The 21765-nt window shown below is 36.8% G+C and overlaps 1 protein-coding gene across 1 annotated transcript in view; it reads left to right on the top strand.

Annotated features, from left to right (window-relative positions):
• LOC134653029 (uncharacterized) overlaps positions 1–21765 on the top strand; it is a 40433-nt gene that overhangs the window by 9192 nt on the left and 9476 nt on the right. The gene's annotated exons all lie outside the window — the stretch shown is intronic.

Genomic DNA, 21765 nt, shown 5'->3' with positions numbered 1-21765 from the left:
AGCGGTATTAGAATGTATAAAATATCCTTCGATAGCGACAATAAATAACACCATACTAGGAGCACTTAAATTTTTTTATGAAATCTGTTTTTACTAATTTTTACAATATTCAAAAAATCAAAAAAAAGTCAAACGTAGGGGCATATAGATATAGCTATGTTTAATATATATCAAGTTATTAAAAAATATTTTGCGTAATCTCAATATCCAGCGAGGAAAATGGGGACTACGTTTGTGTGGAGAAGCGGCCATCCCCTTTCCTCTCAACTTACTCAAGCTCGATTTAAAACTAATCTTACATAAGAAGCGCTCAAGGTCCAATGATTTATAACTCAAGATAGGTTATAGGCGTTCCAAAATTGAAGCGCTTAACTTGTGACAAATTGGACAAGTTTCCTTTAGACGCGGCTGGACAAGCGAGAAATGTGCACGTGCTAACGAGCTCCCGCACACCGAAAGAGAAAGAGACGACCTATGTTTAACAACGAGTGTGACAAAGATGGATGTAATGAGAAAACTAATAAAAATAACAAATTTCTTCGTAGGCACAGAAATAAATATGGAAGTATTTTTTGTGCTCCTCAAGTATAAGTATAACCTATCTATGGTTATATAATATCATTGTCAAGGTCTACGCGAACGTAAGTAATGTAACTCTATCATAAGCACGAATTCAAGTTTCAGGAGGGCTTTAGTTAGGCGACATTAAAATAATAACAATTATTTTTTATTTTCAGCTATTTTATTAGTATATTTTAGTTTTTATCTAATACCTTTAAACGAGCAATTCTTGCATATTTATTTATTTATTTATATATATATATATATATTTCGGGGATCTCGGAAACGGCTCTAACGATTTCGATAAAATTTTGTATATAGGGGTTTTCGGGAGCGAAAAATCGATCTAGCTAGGTCTTATCTCTGGGAAAACGCAAATTTTTGAGATTTTATAAGTTTTCCGAGCAAAGCTCGGTCTCCCAGATATTACATATAATATTATAAGTATTAGTTTAATTTTTAAGTAGGTTTATTTTAATTCTAGTTTAGTTTTTAAATCTTTAATTCATAGTTAGTTTTAATGTTTTTTTATTATTACCTTTTAAGTTAAATAAATGAATTTTGTCCTATTATTTAACTCTACACGTTAATAGCTTATTTCTTCTTCAGTATTAACGTTTTATTCTTTGAAATATTTGTAGAGCATAATGTACCTACTTATTTCATGTAGGGAGGTATCTACTTACCCCTTAAATGCATGATTTTTTCTTTTTGCCCGAAATTAATATATGTATCACATAATTGTTTGCCGTTTTTAGGAAAAATAGTAAAAACATATATATAATCTATTTTCACTGCGAAATCAGTGTTAAAAGTTGCATAGGCTAAATCATATTTTTGGAAATATATAGCTTTTAGTAAAGGGTAGGTATAGGAAAAATCTTAACTGCCATCAGAAAGGTACACTATTTATGATGTTCCTATGATAAAGTTTGTAAATATAAAATAATTACAAACCTCGAAAAATCTGCCCAAAATCACATACTAAAAATCATCAAGTTCCAGGTTTTTCCAAGTTTTCCGACATTTCGTCTATAAACAAATGTAATTTTTATAAATTAAAATACTGCGTAAATTTATGTACTTACCCTTTACCGTCTAATTCGGAAAATTAATTACTTTTATTAATTGCATTTAAGGGTTAAGCTTATCTAGTTTTTTTAATTATCTAATAACAACGTTATTTTTATGTTTACATAAAATCATTAGTGGTAAAATCTTTCTAACTTTATTCAATCTTTACTTATTGCACAAAAGAAAAAAAGATATTCTATACCAGTCAACCAATGGGTCAAACCAGAAAAATTAAGTAGGTGCAACGTCTTTTAGAATAAATTAATTTGAAAACAAGACTATATTATCATTATTAATATAAACTATATTGATAAACTTACACATATACTTAAATACAAATAAACCTACATAGATACTATACATATATAAATTGTACTTCCTCAATCTAAAGGAAGCATATTACCGATAAGGGGCTGTTCATAAATTACGTCATCTATTTTTGATGATTTTAGACCCCCCCTAAAATCATCCAAAAATCATGCTTCGAATGACCCCGTTTCCTTCTACGTCATGCTACCATCATCCGATGTCCAGAGCCAATTTGAAATGACGTAATTTATGAATAGCCCCTAAGTCGGTTTTCAGTACTCATTGGACAGTATTAAAAAGTAATTCAAATGAAAAGTAGGTACCTACCTAATTCAGTAATGTAAGAATTTTCATAGCTGTCATCGATAAATTTTCGATACCTTTCAGGTGCGATTGGGAATTTTAAAACCTGAAGGATTTTTTTAGATAAATTAATTAATAGAAATTCCACCACTTGACTAAACTAAAACTAAGCGAACTATACTAATTATAATGCATTGAGAACAGCTGTCAATTTTTTCTTAGCTACAGGGATTACTGTTTCTACCAGAGTCGATTGCATGATTTGCACGTTTAGTAATGTTTAAAACAGCCCAGTGGTGACTTGGTGAGTCACTCGGGACAGGGCCTGACGTCAGGTCAAAGCGGCCGAGCTCTCGGTCGCGCACCGTTTGCCGACGCCCGCCACATTCCTTCTACGAATTCTGTTTGTCCTTTTTGTTTGATTGCCCTGTTTAGCTAATCGGTATTGATCAGCCAGGATTCACTTACGTTATCTTCTATCTTCAGCTTATTAGTGTAACACTCTTTGCGGTATGCACTTAACGCTTTTAGCATTTTATAAATTTACCACCAATCATACAAAATTCTACGGCGCTCTTGATTTTATTCACCCCACCCATATTGTATTTTACCCTAATAATCGTCAGTCATCATATCCTACCTATCAGTTATCTTTTTATTTAGCTACTTATAGTTTAAATGCCATAACACAAGCATAACGGATTCAGCTGGTCGTTCCCTTCGCGAGGACCAGAATCAAGATTTCACAGTAAAACAAAAAAAACTTTAGGCTGAAACTACAATGTTTGCAAACGTATACCGTAAAATGGGGTGAGTAGGGTCAAAACTGAAATTCAAACCTCGATAACATTTTATTTTTACATATGAAAACTGAATGGTGTATATAATAAGTGTTCCGGACGTTTGTATTTTAGTTTTTATTTTATTTTGGGTAGTTCTATTTCATAACTTTGACGATAACGAGGAAAACCCACCTCACCCCGTCGTAGTGCCCCGTATTTGGTGTGAGAGGGGTTTTCATACAAAGGTGATTTTGGAAGATTGTTGAATTGATTTTTTTTATTATGCGTATTACTATAGCTCCATTGTAAATTGGCACGTATTTAACCGGTCAACTAATTAATCGATTTTGGGTAGTTTAAAAAAATAGAAATGGCTACTAAAATTAATAGTTTGGCAACAAAAACGGAGTCTTAAAATATATTAACCCTTAAATACATGATTTTTTCGTTTTGCCCGAAATTAATATATATATCACATAATTGTTTGCCGTTTCTAGGAAAAATAGTAAAAAAAATTATATCATCGATTTTCACTGGGAAATCAGTGTTAAAAGTTGCATAGTCTAAATCATATTTTTGGAAATATATAGCTATTAGTAAGGGGTATAGGAAAAATCTTAACTGCCAACAGAAAGGTACACTATTTGTGATGTTCCTATGATAAAATTTGTAAATATAAAATAATTACAAACCCCGAAAAATCTGCCCAAAATCAAATCACATACTAAAAATCATCAACTTCCAGGTTTTTCCAAGTTTTCCGACATTTCGTCTATAAACAAATGTAACTTTTATAAATTAATATACTGCGTAAATTTATGTAATAATTCGGAAAATTTATTAGTTTTACTATTGAAATAATATACAAGAACAAATAGAATTTGTTTTATAATGCATAACATTTGATGTTTATGTTGTGTGTATAAATGCATCACTATGCATTTAAGGGTTAATATGAGCTGTATTTTAAAGCCGTTACAGCGTTTGAATATTTTTAGGCAGGTACCAAGTATTTATTTGGCAACTGAATTAATATATTGGAGACTATTTATGAAGCACATTTTAAAAAGAAAACGGCTATCTATTAATTCAAAAATGAAGTTCTTTTAAAATACTTTGTTTGGTCATTACACTGTCAACCTAACACGCTCCTCCTCGCTTCGCTCGTCGTCGCACCTATCTGTTGACTCTAGCAGAACACAGTGGTAACTATTGAAATTAGTAAATAAAAATTTAAAGATCTAATGGTATAATGGCCATTAGGCGTTTCATGATTAGAAATTTCGACTATAAGTATTGCGTATTAGTAAATTAATTTGAGGTGTTTTGTGTAAAAAGTGACCAATATTCATTAAATTTAACTGCTTTCGTGTTAAAATACTACCTAGCTGAATACGATATGCTCAGTTATGATTAGTTGATTACTTAGGTGTGAACAACTAGATGAGAACTAAATTATATGATCGCTTTACAATATTAGTTGCCAATTTATTATTTTAGACGCCAACCTATCACTTTAAGTTCCCTATAATTTTTTTAGGTGGCTTGATTTTGCTGCCAGTTATTTTAATAATATGATGCTTATATTTGAGGCTAAAATATTTTTTTTGGCGCCAAAATATTAATGCACAGCCAAATTATATTATTATATGCCCAATGATAGTTCCTGTTTAATATTTTAGTTGCCCGGTTAATAATAAGCCTTTTAAATTGGAATACATTATGTATTTTTGTAGCAGTAGCCTTAAAATCCCTTCTCACCCCCCTCTCAAACCTTCTCTCCCCATTCATAACCGACCTCTCCCCGCGAAACCTACTCACCCCGTTTTACGGTACCTAGGGGAAAGTGGGTAACAGTGGGTAACGGGTAACAGTGGATCTTTTGCAATAACTTTACTAATGTTACTTGTACAGGGGTAAGCGTCCACGACGTTACCGCTTTTACACCCCTCCGTTTGCCTAACTTGATACCACCTCTCCTTCAGAATTAAAATTCGCAGAAATGAGCATCGGCTACCAAGTAGCGGTAAAACTATTTTTTTACACGATTTTCAAAGAATCGTTTTCTTTATGGCTTGTGATTACAAATTCTTTCATTGTTGTGAATATGGTTTTAATGTATGAAAAATCGATTTATTACCTTATTTCAACCATAAACTAAACTAATAAATTTTTGAGTGATTTTTATACAAACACCATCAATGGGGAAGAGTGGATCATATGAAATTGGGTCACAGTGGATCAAAGGAAAATCGGGTATGAAAATTAAAAGTTTTCTTTTAGAAAAAAAAATCATGATAATAAAAACACAAAACTTATATAAATCTCCACGCAAAGAGCGAAATCCCTGTTCTTGAAGTTGTAGCCAGTATGCAAAAAATAAGATAAAAAATCATCGCACACTATGAAAAATTATGATCAACGGATATAATCAAAATTTTGCACATATATGATAAAACTTAATATATTTTAATGGATAAATGCTCAAACAATGCAGCAGCTCTTATCAATTTGTTTTATCGGACGGTGATCGACTGTTACCCACATGGGTAACAGTGAATCTTTCTCCACTTTTGTTTAAATTTTATCTTATTTTATTTCTATCTTTCCTTACAGTTTTTTTCTTAACAAGGTTTAAGAGTTAGATTAATACTCTAGGCTTAGATAAGAAAATAATACAATATGAAGTTAAAATGGCACAACTACAACTCTTAGAAAAAAAAGTAATTCACTGTGACCCACTCTCCCCTACGTATTTTTACATAATCATGAAGCTCTACATTTTTTTAAATGGAAATAATGGCGTTTAATTCTGTAAATCCTTGTCTTATTTGGCAGTTTTGTTTATTCAAGAGGTGCTAAGTTTACCAAGTGTTCGTGCCAAAACGCTCCAAGCCAGATTACGTACGTAAACACTTAATAGATTGCGCTGTCGAGTTGTCGGAACTTACAAAAATCAATGGTTTGTGGTTAGTCAGATATACATTTTGCATCACAGTTACAGACATCGAACATTTTGTGCGTGCCTACAATTTTTCGTACCACAGTCGAATATTTATGAACTTTTATAGAGGAAATGAGAGTTCCAAATTCCAAAACAGTGATGGCTATAGGTTCAATGCGCTAGTTTCCGTCCATGCTCTAGTTTTCGTCCACTTGACGGATTGGCAAATAATTTGTTTTATTTTTAATTTGCTACTTGCGAAGTATATGTAGATAGATATATTGTTTAGACATTAAGGATAGCAATAAGTCCAAATTTGTGCAGTAATGTAGGTTTATATTCAAATTTAGTCAAGTGGGCGAAAACTAGAGCTGGACGAAAACTAGCGCATCGACCCTACCTTATCATGTAAATTGTCATATGGGCAGGAGTATTCGACTTTTTAATGTAATGAAATTGTTACATTTTATACTATTCCAAATGCATCAAACCATGAGGTTGAAGTAGATAATAGGGGGTATTAAAGTTAGTTAATAGTTATTAAATTAGTTATCTACATTAACGTCATGAGCCAAACGGCAGGCGCATACCTCGTACGAAATTTGTTACATCCCAACAGTCTTACAAAAACTGATCGTCACATCACGTTGTTATTAAAACAAGTTGAATCTGCATGCATCACTCTGCATGCGATCTGTAAACTCCGGGCGGGGTGAACGACCGCCAAACCGCGCGGTTCCCGCCATGTTGGGACCGTCACGGAACGCGCGCATCATGTCTTCTTCGCGAACCCGGCATCGGCATCGTCTCGTGTGCAGCTTCTAGTTTATAGTTCTCATATTTTATATACCATACTCGTAGTTGAAACACGTAGGTGACGTAGGCTATGCTTGGTACTTGAACCTGGTACCTTACCAGGGCCGGATCTAGGGTAGAGCGAGTGGAGCGGCCGCTCTAGGCGCCGGATGGCAAGGGGGGTGCCAAAATGGCAAATGAGAAAAAAAAGTTTGAAAAGGCGCGAGTGTGGCGAGGGGGGGGGGGCGGAAAATACGCTTGAAAACTTCAACGAAGGGCGCCAAAACCCGATTTCGCTCTACCCTGATCAAGGGCTCGGGCCGGCACTGTACCTTACCAAGCATAGCCTTGTTCTTCGGGACAAAATTATGACTAACCTTAACACTGATTGATTGAGTTCGAAAAACTCGCGCGGTTAGAAGATGCTGATGTCATGACTTTAACGACTTTAATGACTTTATCTGTAATTTATAAGTTATTTTCCAATATGTTTGTATAATGTTCATAACGTGACTGAACTGACATAAAAGACTGTAATTATTATCATTTTGTATACCTACCTAGTTTAAGTTAAATGCATGTTGTTTATAAAATTGTGATTAATTTAATTTAGTAGCTCGTAAGTTAAATTTCACCTGTGATATATATTTCCGACATGATTGTAAAATTGTTATGGAATAAACTATCTTATCTTATCAACTTAAGCCAGTCTTCTCCGAGACCACGGGGACAACGCCGTCCTCGAAACGTCGGAGGTAAATCTTACAACTTAGATACGCGATTAAATCCCGTTTTACAATTAATAATATGTCTTCTTAACCTTGTTTATCGTCTAACATAGATTATAATATAGAGTTCAGGGTGCCTAGCCAAGGTGACAATCGTTTACGCTACGATGACGAAACGCTTTGAGTCTCTATCACTCTTCCATATTAGTGCGGTAGTGACAGTTGCGTTTCGTTCTACGGAGCATAAACGATTGGCATGTTGGCTACACATCCTGTTATCTACAGTAGCGCTCACTGCATCCTGGCATATTTAATAACTATTAGCATACTGCAGGCCCAGAGTTTTGTTTATTAGGCAGGAAACGTTTATACCTACCTACTTAAGTAGGTATACCATTTTCGTTAACCCGGTTAAAAAATCCGGGTAAATTATAAGGTTGAGATAGTCGTTGCCGAACAGTAATGATTTTAATGAATACAGTTATTTTATCAGGCACCGCATCAAATCGATTATTCGGTGGGCTCAGTCGTGGACAGTCGTGGTCTGGTCGTCAATAAAAACCAGGCCTATACGGAGCTTTGATCGGTTACTGCATGATGCCGTTTAGTTTGAGTCTTTGCAATCTGATGTCAATTATAAGAGTATTAAATAAAACAATGATATGTGGTTGTTCATTGAGTTCGTTCAATTGGGACTACTTATCTTTGTTTAACACAGATTTAAGACATTGTTACCTACCTATTGTTAAAGACATTGCTGAGTTAAAGACATTGTTACCTACATAAATTCCGAAAGGTAGGTACTCATTGCAGTCAGTAAGCCAATGATTTATAACTAAGATAGGTTATAGGCGTTCCAAAATTGAAGCGCTTAACTTGTGACAAATTGGACAAGTTGCCTTTAGACGCGGCTAGACAAGCGAGAAATGTGCACGTGCTAACGAGCTCCCGCACACCGAAAGAGAAAGAGACGACCTTATGTTTAACAACGAGTGTGACAAATATGGATGGAATGAGAACATTAATCAAAAATAACAAATTTTTTCGTAGGCACAGAAATAAATATGGAAGTATTTTTTGTGCTCCTCAAGTATGAGTATAACCTATCTATGGTTATATAATATCATTGCAGTAAGCACCGTAAAAAAGAGGACTACTTATGGCTTAGCAACAGCGAGGCGTTCGCCAGTCTCCACCCCTCCGCCTCCCTTGCTCGCCTCCACGTGATTTCGAATGGCGTCTGTTTTTCACTTGTTTTTTGTTATTCATAAATGAATCGAGACATGAATCGACTTTTAAACAAGTACAGATGTAGTACATAATTGTTTTGCGTCGTATTTTCTCGGAAACGTTTGTATTTGTCATGCTACTTCAGTAAATCTTAGTACTTATTAAATAGTTTAATGGGACTGATACTTTTTTCTATATAAACACTAATCTTGAAGGATTCCACAGCTCCATAGATTTTTCCAGTTCTTTTTCTCAGTTTGCAATATATGTATTTATGTATAGGTACAACTACATAATTACAGTGATTATTTATGTGTATTCTAATATATGATTCCCACCGACCGGCTGGAGTCGAGCTGCGCCACAGCGCATTTTCAATTATGTACCTATGGCAGAAGGAATGGATTCCGTCCGGAGGCAGTCGCATCCGCGAGGATCCGACCGGCTCGCGGCCGTACAAATGTTAAATGCGCGCCGACTCTTCCCGTTCGGTAAAATTCTTAACGCTGTAATAGTTATTTGTTTTACAAGGGGGCAAAGTTGTTGTTTAACCGCTCGTGCTAATATTGATACCCGAGCAAGCGAAAGAGTCCAAAATTGAACCACGAGCGTAGCGAGTTTCAAAGCACGAGGGTTAAACAAAATTTGCCCCCGAGTGAAACACAAAATTTTTCACCACACCAACCCGAAGCAAATATTAAATGTAAAATATCAAACAAAATCAAATCCAAATGAATGTTATTGAATATTTATCATTCAAAATCATCATTTATTTTAAAAGTCAATTCTACCAGAAAACATTAGAAAACAACTCAAAATTTGTATGATTACTTTGCCTCACATATTATATGAATAAAATGCTACTTTTCTATCAGTTTTTGAAGTGCAAAGTAAGCCTTTCCGAGCTGGTGTGGTGAAAAAATAATTGCGATAGTTCTGCCTGTAAGAGCTAATAAATCCCCACGGCGCGTGTATAACGTCCAAGTAGATGACATTCTCCGAGCAAAGGAGAAACTAGTTGGACGACATTCAGGGCTCGCCCTAGAGCTATTCCTATTATGCTTACTGTTAGCGAGCGGAGCGTCAGACAAACCAGTGAGATATTATTCGACTATTAGGTAACGTAACACTCCGAAAAGTTCTAAAATAGCAATCTACCTAACCAACCAAGACGTGAATAGGCTTTCCACAAGAACCAAACTTTTGGTTAAGGTTGCGCTGAATGAGACGCAGCGCCGGTCCGAGTGCTCGATCAGGGCAGAGCGAGATTCAAGTTTTGACGCTCCATGCTCAGTATTAGGTTCCGTATAAATAGTTACTCGTCCGTTTTTTCAAGATGTTTGTTTTCACAGTGTTTGCCATTTTGGCGTCCCCCTACCATTTGGCACCTAGAGCGGCCGCTCCACTCGCTGTACCCTAGATCCGGCCCTGATGAGACGGTAACGGATAATAGAAATTTGTACCGAACTTGAAGCAATGTCCAGCACAGCTATAACCACTAGTATTACCTAGTACTATGAATACGATGTTACTGGCCTCGAGCTAAAAGTTATACTGGATCGATCCGAGTCGAATGCTTGCTGGAGCTTGGAGAGTATGTAATGTGAATAGATGGCCAGCTTACTCTCTGCTTCCGATCAGCCATATTCGAACTTTAAGATACGTCAAACATTAGAGATTGAAACGATATGGATTGGATATGTCAGTGTCAAACAAGTGTCAAAAGTGACGCGTTTGTTTGAAGAAACGTCACTTTTGACACTTGTTTGACACTGACATATCCATTCCATATCGTTTCAATCTCTAGTATTTGACGTATCTTAAAGTTCGAATATGGCTGGATGCCACGGACAGACGGGTTGCACGAAGACTGCCAATGTTCAGACGAAACCTGACTTCATCACATCATCGTATATCTATAGGCAATTTACCCAAGTTCCATCGCCGATTGCATGCTTATTGCTTTCTGAAAGCTATCACTTAAAAGCCTTACTTCATATAATTCTTAATATATATATATAATATATATATATATGTAGCCAAGAGTCATGAATAAGCACAACATACCAACAACATAATGGTGTGGGCATATTAATAAACTTTTCCTTATAAATATGTAATATCTTAAAATAAACATAATCAATTAATCATGAAAACAAGAAAAGATGGCCTTGAGGAAAGCCGCAGGCAGAATTGGAATATATAGAAGTAGTATCTCAGCGCGATAAGATCGTATCACCGTTCATCTAGCTCGACAACTCTGTGTAGGTAGTAGACGTGTGCGCCGCGCCGGCGCGCCGCCGCCGCCGGGCTTTTTTGCCACGCCGCCGCCGCCGATAAATGATCGGCGTGAAATCGGCGTGACCTTGAGTGTTGTTAATCAGCTATTTTAACTTGGTATTTGGATTACAATTTGGATTTATTTGTATTATATATGTTACAGTTGTCAAATCTTTATCAATTATTTATCAAATGAAACAGATTATTAGCCAAATCACTAAAACCATTTGACACACCGATTAAAGTAATCCTTCAGCGTCAAGAAAGATGAGGGAGTAATATATGAAGTAGGATTTTCCCTCTTAATTGTGTATTCTCAATTAGATGAGAACCTAAAACAACATAAAACATTCTAATTATCTAATGATAATTAGAATGTTTTATGCCCTCGCCTCACATTACACATACGAAGTCAGAATGCTACGTCGTGAAAATACTTACATTGCAATTAACTAGGCAACTAAAACACAGGGCTCATGTACCAGGGGACCTCAAGGACCTCAAGGTGCGACAGAAAAGGAAAACTAACTAGCGAATGTTGCGATCGTCATCCTCGCTTGTACTATCATCATCCTTAATTGTTGACTGGCTGACAGGAATAACATCAAGAAATATATTGAAATGGCGGCTCTTCTGAAGAAAATTGAAGTTGAAAGTTCTAGAGAGGTCTTAAGATCAACCATTCCAAGACCAAAGTAATGGTAGTAGAAAGGGCAAACGTACTTTGAGTTACCGATGGACTTAGCGATTACGAAAAAGCGTTACGCAAACGAAGACTGCTGCCTATACCTAGGACAGCTAGAAGAACGAACTCCTTAATTATCAGAAAGCTCAATATCGCCACTCGGCTCTCCACAACATTTTTATTCGGACATATTATGCGGTTTTCAACGCATGATGTTAAGAAACATATTAATTAAGGCCCAATGAAAGGCAAACGTGCTCGGAGTGCATGTGTGAGATAGTCGATGGCTGGCGGCAGTCTGCACTGCACCGTGCAGTCCACACGGCTTATGGCCGCACAAATTACAATTGGTCGCAATCCTCAGGAATAAGAAAACGAGAAAGATGAAGATACGTCTCAGTGAGCCTGGTGCTTGTACGACAAGAAAACAATTAAAGGGAAGCCATAGCAGTCTACTATGTCTAGCAAATTTCAATGATATTTCAATAACAATAACAATGTATTTATTGACAATAAAAGTTTAGCATGGACGTTACAGTGAATCAAGAAGATAAGCCATGGAAATTATGAGAAAACGGGGTTATAGAGAGATACAGATCGGATCATGACGTGTAAAAATCTGTATTTTTCTTACCAATAAAAATCTGAACTCTGAAATCAAGTCATTGAGTAACCCTTTAATGCAAGCCAGTTACTAGGAAAATCAAGTTATTATATCCTATATTCATTTACCTACAAATGCGACCCTGTTTTACTCACAACCTATTCAGAATTATACGTAGATTACGTAGTTCACTTACCACCAACCTGGATTAATCAAATTTTCAAGAAAAAACGATAAATTAATGATTTTTCTTTAGAAACCTGAAAGTCAAGGTCACGCCGATTTCACGCCGAAAACACGCCGCCGCCGCCGTTTTTTTGGCAAACGCCGCCGCCGATCATTTTTTAATCGGCGCACACGTCTAGTAGGTAGGTACTAACTATAGTAAACTTTAGTAATCTAAGCTCTAAAGTAATATCCAATCAAGTTCAGGTTTAATAGAGTTTAAACGGCCCTCTGGGATCAAAATTGATTTCGGTTGTAGTGGTCAAACAACTTGCCGTTTAAGACCCCCCTCGAGTCTCGACCAAAGTCAGATCTCGCGCCACTGTAAAAAGCTCGCTCCTTTGTCCCACGGGAAAATTAACTATGATCTACTTACTACCACCTGACATTACGTGCCGGGCCGGGTAGGATATAAACAAATGTGTCCTGGTCCTGACCTGACTAAGATGTCATTGTCAATACATAAAATATATAATTTTTTGTGGATCTTAACATTTGGCTCGATCAAGATACAATTTACGTGATCAATTTAACGCGACACCGTTTTTGAATGTTAACTGCGATTGGTCATGCCATGCCGTCGGAGTCGGACACAACAACGTGATCGTATGACTTCATTGAAGCCGGATTGTCGCGACTCGCTTTGTTTACCGGAGGGAGAGTTCGCTGTGACCATCAGGTTTATTGTTCACAATTCCACGTACGTGCCTCAGGGGCACCAGTGAAGTGTGATCTCCGAATAGGTGTCATCAATAATTGAAATTGAACTCAGAAATGTATTCTCGAAATACTTAATCAAAAAAGTGCAGTCTCTCCAACAACATCTAATATATGCCAGAATCCAACAGCTTTCTTCGTCATACAATTACATTAGGTAACATCTTATATATTGTCTTCAACATTTTAATATTGCTTGCCATTTATTGAATAATCTGTTCTTATTTTTCTCGGTTTTTTTACATCATGGGTAATTTTTTGAGCAACTTATTCTAGAGTTGGGCTCATCGTCAATACTAGATGTTTTGTGAATCAGGTAGGAGATAATGATGCAATTCCCGGAGTTTGACTCACCTCTTTGTGAGAGCCGGTGGTGATTCACCCGTCGTTGCGTGATGTGCTAATTTCACTCTGATTTGTATACAAGGCTGTTTTTACTTGGATTCACTCTGCATACGGTTCACGAAAACTAATAAGTATAGAGCTCTTTAGCTTTCATCAGTAAATCGTCCGAGTACATATAACTCGTTTTTTTAGCATTAGAAAGAACTTGCAAGAAGGTAAGTGATCTTGACATGTCTTTTAATTGAAAAACGCTTTTTAAAAATCAAAAACTATTACATACTTATGAAAGCAGAAGAATATAAATGATCGTATTAGATTCATAATTGTTACATATTTGCCGTAACTTATTTTTAAAATGTGTTTTTCAATTAAAAGACACGTCAAGATTGTTTACCTTATTTCTAATGCTAAAAAAAACGAACTATAGTGGGAAACGTGCTGACGTTAAAACTAGCTGTAGTTCAATGCATTACGTTTATGTTTTAAATACATATATTATATAGCAAAGATCCTGAACTAACCTCGACCTGCTTGATATTTTTCAAGGAAGCGCAACTCCATTACCTAAATCGGTATTTTGTTCAATTAATCTAGTAAGTATTTATTGCGGTTTCAATACTTGCAATCTATTCTGCCTAAAACGAGATCTGATGGTATAAAAGATACTTAACTTCGTCAATTACTTAATAAAGTATTTAAAAAAAGAAAACGAGTAGAGTAAGCATTTCATTGGTATAACCAACGTCAACGTCCCCAGGCGCGGGCGCACACCGTGACGGATAAGTGCCGTAAAAATAATTATTTTATTCCAAGCATGTAAGCTAATTAAAAACGAAAATAATTGCGCCCCTTATTTGAGTAAGGCGATACAGCCAGTGCATCCTATTTAAAGATCTCCGTTGCTAACAAAGATATGAATAATCATAATCTTGACGACTGGTCTGGCCTAGTGGGTAGTGACCCTGCCTGTGAAGCCGTGGTCCTGGGTTCGAATGCCGGCAAGGGCATTTATTTGTGTGATGAGTTACAGATATTTTGTTACTGAGTCTTGGGTGTTTTCTATGTATTTATGTATTTGTATACATAAATGTATATCGTTGTTTAAGTACCCACAACCATCCACAACACTAGCCTTCTTGAGCTCTTACTGTGGGACTTAGTCAATCTGTGTTCTAAGAATGTCCTATAGTATTTATTTATTTATCTTCTAGACTTAAATACAAGGGCCGAATCCGAGGTAGGTATAAATGTATTGACAGTATTGACACCCTATGATATTTATTTATTTATCATTAAATATCATAGAATGTATTATCATATTAGAATAACGTTTAGTGAAGGTAGTAACAGAAATGATTACGTTAAGTATACAAGATATTAATTATGACTCTATGAGCTGTAGATGCCGCCATTTTGATAATTTTCCAAAAACTGAATCGACAAACAAAACTACCTAATCTGCGAAGCCGCTCAAAAAGTTCACGAGAATCGGTTGAGAATTGCGACCTGTAAAGGAGAACATCCAGACACACGAAAGCATTTTTGCCCAAGCTGAAACGGAGACCTTCGCTAACGCTTCGGTCAATTAAAGGTACAAATGCTAAATATACGTTTTATTTAAGTTTGAAGAGGGCGTTGCAGGTCTACGCACAGGCTAGACTTGATTCAGTAATTTTATATTACATTTTGCGTTTGCGTCAAATCCGGTAGTTCTGATTTTTTGCAGACTTGTTTATGATGTTGGCCCAATGAATAATCCAAGTTTGTGACCTCGAGCGCCGAACGCAACTTTGTCAAAAATCGAAAAAACCGCGAAAATTTCGTTTTTTTTTTTAGTTTTGGGCGATTCTAACCCTAAAGGACTAGTTTTTGATAGTACCTTCCTTAGACGTTTTTAAAGAAGACTAAATTTGCTACAATACGAGATTAGAACTGTCTCTGTAGATTGAACAGTTTCCAAGATAAAGGCTTTCAAAATTTAGATTTTTTTTAAATAGAGCTCGTAATCTAAGTGAGTGCAGTGAGTATGCACTTTTGACTCAGGCGATGCCGCTTGGCACGATTGTTCCTAAGGTCAATCAAAGCTGATTTGGCCCAGTAGCTACGAGATCGTACCGTGCCTACCTCCCCAAAAAGGGAGGGGAAAGGTCGGATCCAGTCGGGTGACAATGCAATATTATGGTACCATCGAGCTGATCTGATGATGGAGACAGGTGGTGGCCATAGGAACTCTGTGATAAAACAACGCAACCTAATTGTGTTTGGGGTTTTTAGAATGGTCTCGATGAGTATTAGTTGTAAGTACGTGGAAAGAAAAGTACAGTCAGCGCTAATAGCTTGTACCAAAAATGAAATTTTTGCCAAAAACTTATTTAATCCTCAAGTTGTCACCATTGTCGGCTTGTTATGCCTATATAACGCCGAAGAGAAGGCAAAGTTAGATATTGTATATTACCTATGTCTATTTTGTTAAATTAAAAAGTACTACAGTAATACATTTTCCATGCAAAAAACAAATGAGCGTTCAATACCTATAGTAAACTTCAGTTAAATATTTCGTCATCTTTTTCTTTATCACTATAAAATACCTAGTCCCGGCATGTGAAATCCATCTCTACATCCACTCCGAATGCCATGTAGGATTCTAAGTTCTAATTAACCACGGCACGGGCTCTGGCAATAGCATCGAGATCAAAGCGGCACAGACGGTCACCCAGACGTGCCGCTATATCATTCACAAACCTCTAGTCTAAAGTTTCTAATCGTTTCACAACCAGCCTCCAGTGCAACGTGACTCCGAGACAAGGTCCGTAACAGACTTGCACAATCGGAGTGGCTTATACTGGTTTACTCGGGTAAAGTGGTCGGTAATCGTTGTGAATAAGAGTCGAAGTGTTTGCGGGGAGTAGGAGGGAGGGTGGAGGGCGGGGAGGGGAAGGCTCCGGCGCAAGGGAGAGGCGAAGGCTGCGTCGTTACGTCACGCTGTATCCGGGTTCGCGGCCGCACGCGCTGCGCGCTGTAGCCAGATTCGGAATGCAAAGCTGCAGTATAAAGTTTTTATTTAATTTTAGATAGGTATCGATGTTTATTACAGATACCAGGAGGTCAATTTAATTTGTCAGGTCACAAATAGGTAGGTAGGTTTTATAGGAATGGGAAAGATTTGCAAAATCAAAGAATAAAAATTCAGTCCTTTGGGGAAATAGTACAGAATACAGATATAGAGGAAATATTCATATTGCAAAAAAATGCATACGCACACTAGCTAATATCACAGTACCAGATAGTTGTAGACCCTATTTTATTAAATATAAAATCCTGACATTAACATTAATCTACATAAGTATTTGAAATTTGTAAGTTCGTCAGAAAATATCCTCATTTCTTTCCAAAATTTGCCGACCGTCCTCGACGATATGAAAGTAGATACAAGCATAACCTGGCGCCACCCGAACGTTCAGATCGAACTACAGCTACTTACACAAAACAAGTCCAAAAATGATCACGAATGTTATTTGCTTTAATTATTACTCATTTTTATTATTTTTATTTCATTTTACATATGATTATTAAACATTGTGTGACATAATATTTCTAAATATTGACATAACTATTAAAAAAATTAATATTATATACCTACCCTACAATTTCAATGTTAATTTCAATTTTCAATTATCAATAGGTATAATATCTACTAGACATTAATAAATTTGTGCTATTAAAATTTAAATTACAATCTCCTAACCATTGTTATAGGACCTAAATTATATAACTATTTCATTAACACTGTCTAGTACCTAGCATAATTATTTTAGATTTAAAACTATTGCTGTGCCCTACCAGGGCCCATGTGAAACTTACTTTTACTATGTAACACCACTAACACCAAATGCAATAAATAAACTGATAACTAGTCCAGCACCAGTGCAACAGCACCAGCGCGTACGAGGTTACACGAGGCTCTATCAAATTACATGCCAATTACAATTGCGCCCCTTTTTTCAAAAAATAACATTTGTTTAGAATTTCGTTTTCAAATCGTTTTAAACTACTGTTAAAACTTTATAGAAGCGTGCACAATGTAGAGCGCCGCGAACCGGCAGCTGCGGATTCATAAGCCATTTTATCCCATGTTATATTTTTCCCTAGTATAAAATGGGATCTCGTACGGGAATAAGTACGCGTAAACGAAGATTACTTTTATATTGGTACGCCTGAAGCGAAGCTCTCGAAAAGCATGGTTAAATGCGTTAACAGCTCTGGTTCTGGGGTGTCATATCCACCTCCTACAGAGTTGAAGGCTCAGCTGAACTAGTATGCGCGCTCTCCCATTAGGTATGGTATAGTCGCCTGACCTAGGTCTCAGTTACACTAGATCGCTTCAGCGTTCTACTCTCTAACGCTAGGATAGCAATGGGAATGCACAGCCTGTTGCTAGGCCGCGCCGCGGCCGCGGCCATGGCAATCGGAAATTGTCTAAATTCTAGGCCAACACGAGTAACACGACGACGACGCGGCTCTGTGCGCTCCGTCCGCGTCCCACTCGCTTCGCGTGTAGACCGCAGGGGAAGTTTTGTTTATCAAAATTGTTTAGGTACCTATAATTAATATTGAATTTAAAGCAGGAAATGTCACTTTCCTGCTTCAACATAGGCACATTTTTTACGGGTGTGCGGAAATAGTTATTTGTACAACAAGTGATCAAAGTTTGATATTTCTTCGAGTGCTTATTTTGAGTCCCGTGCAAGCGAAAGATTCTATAATAGATTCACGAGCGTAGCGAGTGAATCTAATTTAGAATCTTGAGCGTAGTAAGGGACTCAAAAGCGCACGAGATGTAAATAACTTTGATCTCGTGTAGTACACAACATTTTTCACCTCAGCACAGTGAGAACATACCTATTAGACAACTTGAAAAATGTAATCCTTGTTCATCACTTAATACCTGCACTCATGTTTTCTTAAGATATAAAGTCTATTTTTTTATTCCGTAGACTGAAATGACAGTTAATTGTATGAACATGAAATGTCATTTCATACTATTAACTGTCATTTCAGTCTACCGAATAAAAAAATAGACTTTACAAACAATTAAGTTTAATTACCGCAATGGAACACAAAAACAAAACGTAATAATAAATTCCATTAAAATAATATAGAAATAACAAACATTAACTGACACTTCAAACTTTTTTTGTAAAAAAATCTTTGTAAGATACGGTCCGAATTGCGGATACGTACTATTTGTCAACTATGGTAGAAATTCTTAAAAGTAAAATAATTAATTTTGCGTGATGATCTGTGTATTTTTTGAGTTCGTTATTTTAATTGTACAATAAAATACCTAAAATATAGTATTTTATCAGTTTTTATCAAATCTTAAACTTTATTTTTATTAATTAATTATTAAGAATTCATACTCGTACGTGGTTTGGAACGATGCGGTCTGAAGTTTTTCGGGGGTCTATTATAAACCGTGAATATACTGTTGAATGTCGTTTTAACTTTTTTTTGTCTGTTTCTTTTTGCTAACAGTGTGAAAGGGACAGAGATAATAGAACCCAAGTATTTCGAAGTTTTATTAGACCCCGCATGTTGAAATGACATTTGACTATAAAGGTCACTTGAATGTCATTTTGTCTCACTCAGTGAGCAAAATCGCATTTTGCTCACTGTTTTTAAGAATCAAAGTACCCTTGTTCGAGCTGCTGAGGTGAAAAGGATATTTTTTAATTGGGCAAACATCCAATAATTATCATTGTTTCGTAAACCTATGTTTAGGTAGGTACTTATTGTTTCAACAAGATAATCCTGAACTCTTTATTTTTTACCTAATGATGAACCATTTTCTGAATTCGTTTTCTTCAGACTTGTATGTTCCTTTATGTTTCATTGTGACTTAATTGAACCAGCTACAGCAATGGCAGATGTTTCTTTAAAATTAATTTAGTATCAGAATCTTCTTAATAATTCTAAAATTAAACATTTCTGGAAGACGCCAGCTTGTTCCAAATACGTTTACAATAAAATCGAGGTAGAGTTAAATTTCAAAAGTAGAGGTACTTAATGAAAACTTTCCTACTTGCCAAATTTGGGATTTATCGACTTATGTATATACCTACATAAATAAAAATTGGATGGCCTTACCTATCTTAAAATACACTGTTGGATTCTGGTTTTTGCAAACACGTGTCGGCACAAGTCGATGAGGTGCGTTTTTAAACTGAAACAAATGAATTGACATTTAGAATTTAGGCACTTGCCCCAGTAGTTCAATCATTGTCATTCGATTGTTTAATTATTTGGTGGTGTACGTGTACCGTACCACTTGCTCCAACAGTGCATTTTCACGAACCGGTTCCCTACCGAAAGTCGCGAGCGAATAACGGCAGTCGCGGCGGCCGAGTTGTTCCCTTCGCGACCAGGCAGTTCAAACTTTGAACTTCAAAGCTCATACGTACCTACTAGTAAGAGATATGAGTTATAAACTGAAATAGGTGTCATAACTAAAGAAAAAGTTACCAAGCTCTCCAGTGGCCGAGGCTGGACTGGTCCGGTGGCTAATGGTAAATTATTTGATTTGTTCCTTAAGTACCTAGTTGTTATGTGGAGTAGTTAGAGAGCTGAATGTTCATATTTAAAATCTAAGTTTATTTTTCTGAGAATGCTAGTAGATTTTTAGTTTTCATAGCGCTGGTTTCGGCAAGGTACCGGCTTATAAACCTGAAGACTTAGACTCCTGGAGACTTCGAATCCAGGCAAGGGCATTTATCCATGCCTGGATTCAGTGAGGCAGCGTAATTTGCTAATTGGTTCTATGTATTATCTAAATATTGGTAGGTATACCTACCTTACTATACATAACATAAGTACCTAGTAGGTACCTACATAACAACTCCTACTATCCATATCGACGCCTACTATCCGTTGTACAACCGTTGCTTTGTTTGGGACTCGGCTGGACAGGTAGATCTGTGTATAAAAAAATAAGAATGTCTAAATACCAATTTTGTTTTTTAGTTGTATTGTAGAGTCAGATTGTCATGCTTATCAAGTGCTTCATAATTATGCATAATTACAACTCCCCAGGGAATAGATTACACTAGATCGCCTGAGCGTTCGTCTCGCCCGCAACGGGAACACACGACCAGATCGCGTCCGTGGGAAGAGCGAGTTCCGGCTGCGCCACTTGCCCCGCCTTTCACCAGCAAGGTCGCGCGGCGGCCGCGCTACTTTCTTTTATATAACCGGCCGGAATGCGACACCCGAATTTATGCTGGTGACGTCAGAGGTGATTCACCGCGCCGATTAGCCTGCCCGACTCCCGGTGGCTTTTTTTGTATAGCAACACATAGCTCCAATCAGTCTCTTTAAGGCATATTCATGTTAAAGTTACATGAAGGCGAGGGCGTACCTATCTATTTCGCGTCAAACATCATGTATCCGACAAAGCATCCGAATGCTTTACCGGTGCAACCGACCCTTAATCAAAAAGATGAGTGACTGCTTATCGCCGGCTGACAATGAATCTTACATTAGAAATTCCCCCGAATTGAACAGTTGGGACTCGCTCGGGATACTGAGCTTGCCACAAATTAAAGATGCACATTACTAAAATTTTACTGCCACAAATAAAGTCCCACATCCCATAAACGTATGACCAGGATAGGATGGCATATAAATAAACAGTGAGTTTATAGACATCCGGTCCATCCGGGATCCGGGGCCCAAATTGCCAATGTTCGAGGTTAGAAAGTGAGAGGTGCCTACATCCGGATATACCGGAACTGCTCTGTCTTGCGCGATGGAATGCTGTTATGTCATCGAACGATGTTGTCACGCTCACGCATCGCTCACGCTGCTAATCCCAACTTCCCAACTTAAGTATATGTTCTTAGAAATTGCCCGATAAAATTGTATCGGTTGAATAATGTTGTAGTAATAAAGGGCTTCTTATTTTTCTTACATAGGTTATATGTCCCATCAATACCTAGCACTAAAAATGAGTAATTATCTATTCACACCGTTTTTTACTCATTATTAATTTATTACCTATTCACAACGACGGGACTCGTAAAATTAAGTTTTAAATTTACCTCCGACGTTTCGAAGACGGCGTTGTCCCCGTGGCCTCGGAGAAGCCGCGGAGAAGACAGGCTAAAACACATAATAAATAATAGTAC

Source organism: Cydia amplana, chromosome 12 (genome assembly GCF_948474715.1).
Source record: "Cydia amplana chromosome 12, ilCydAmpl1.1, whole genome shotgun sequence".
Taxonomy (NCBI): Eukaryota; Metazoa; Arthropoda; class Insecta; order Lepidoptera; family Tortricidae; genus Cydia; species Cydia amplana.
Note: the sequence above shows the minus strand (reverse complement) of the source record. Positions and strands in the feature narration are given on the sequence as shown.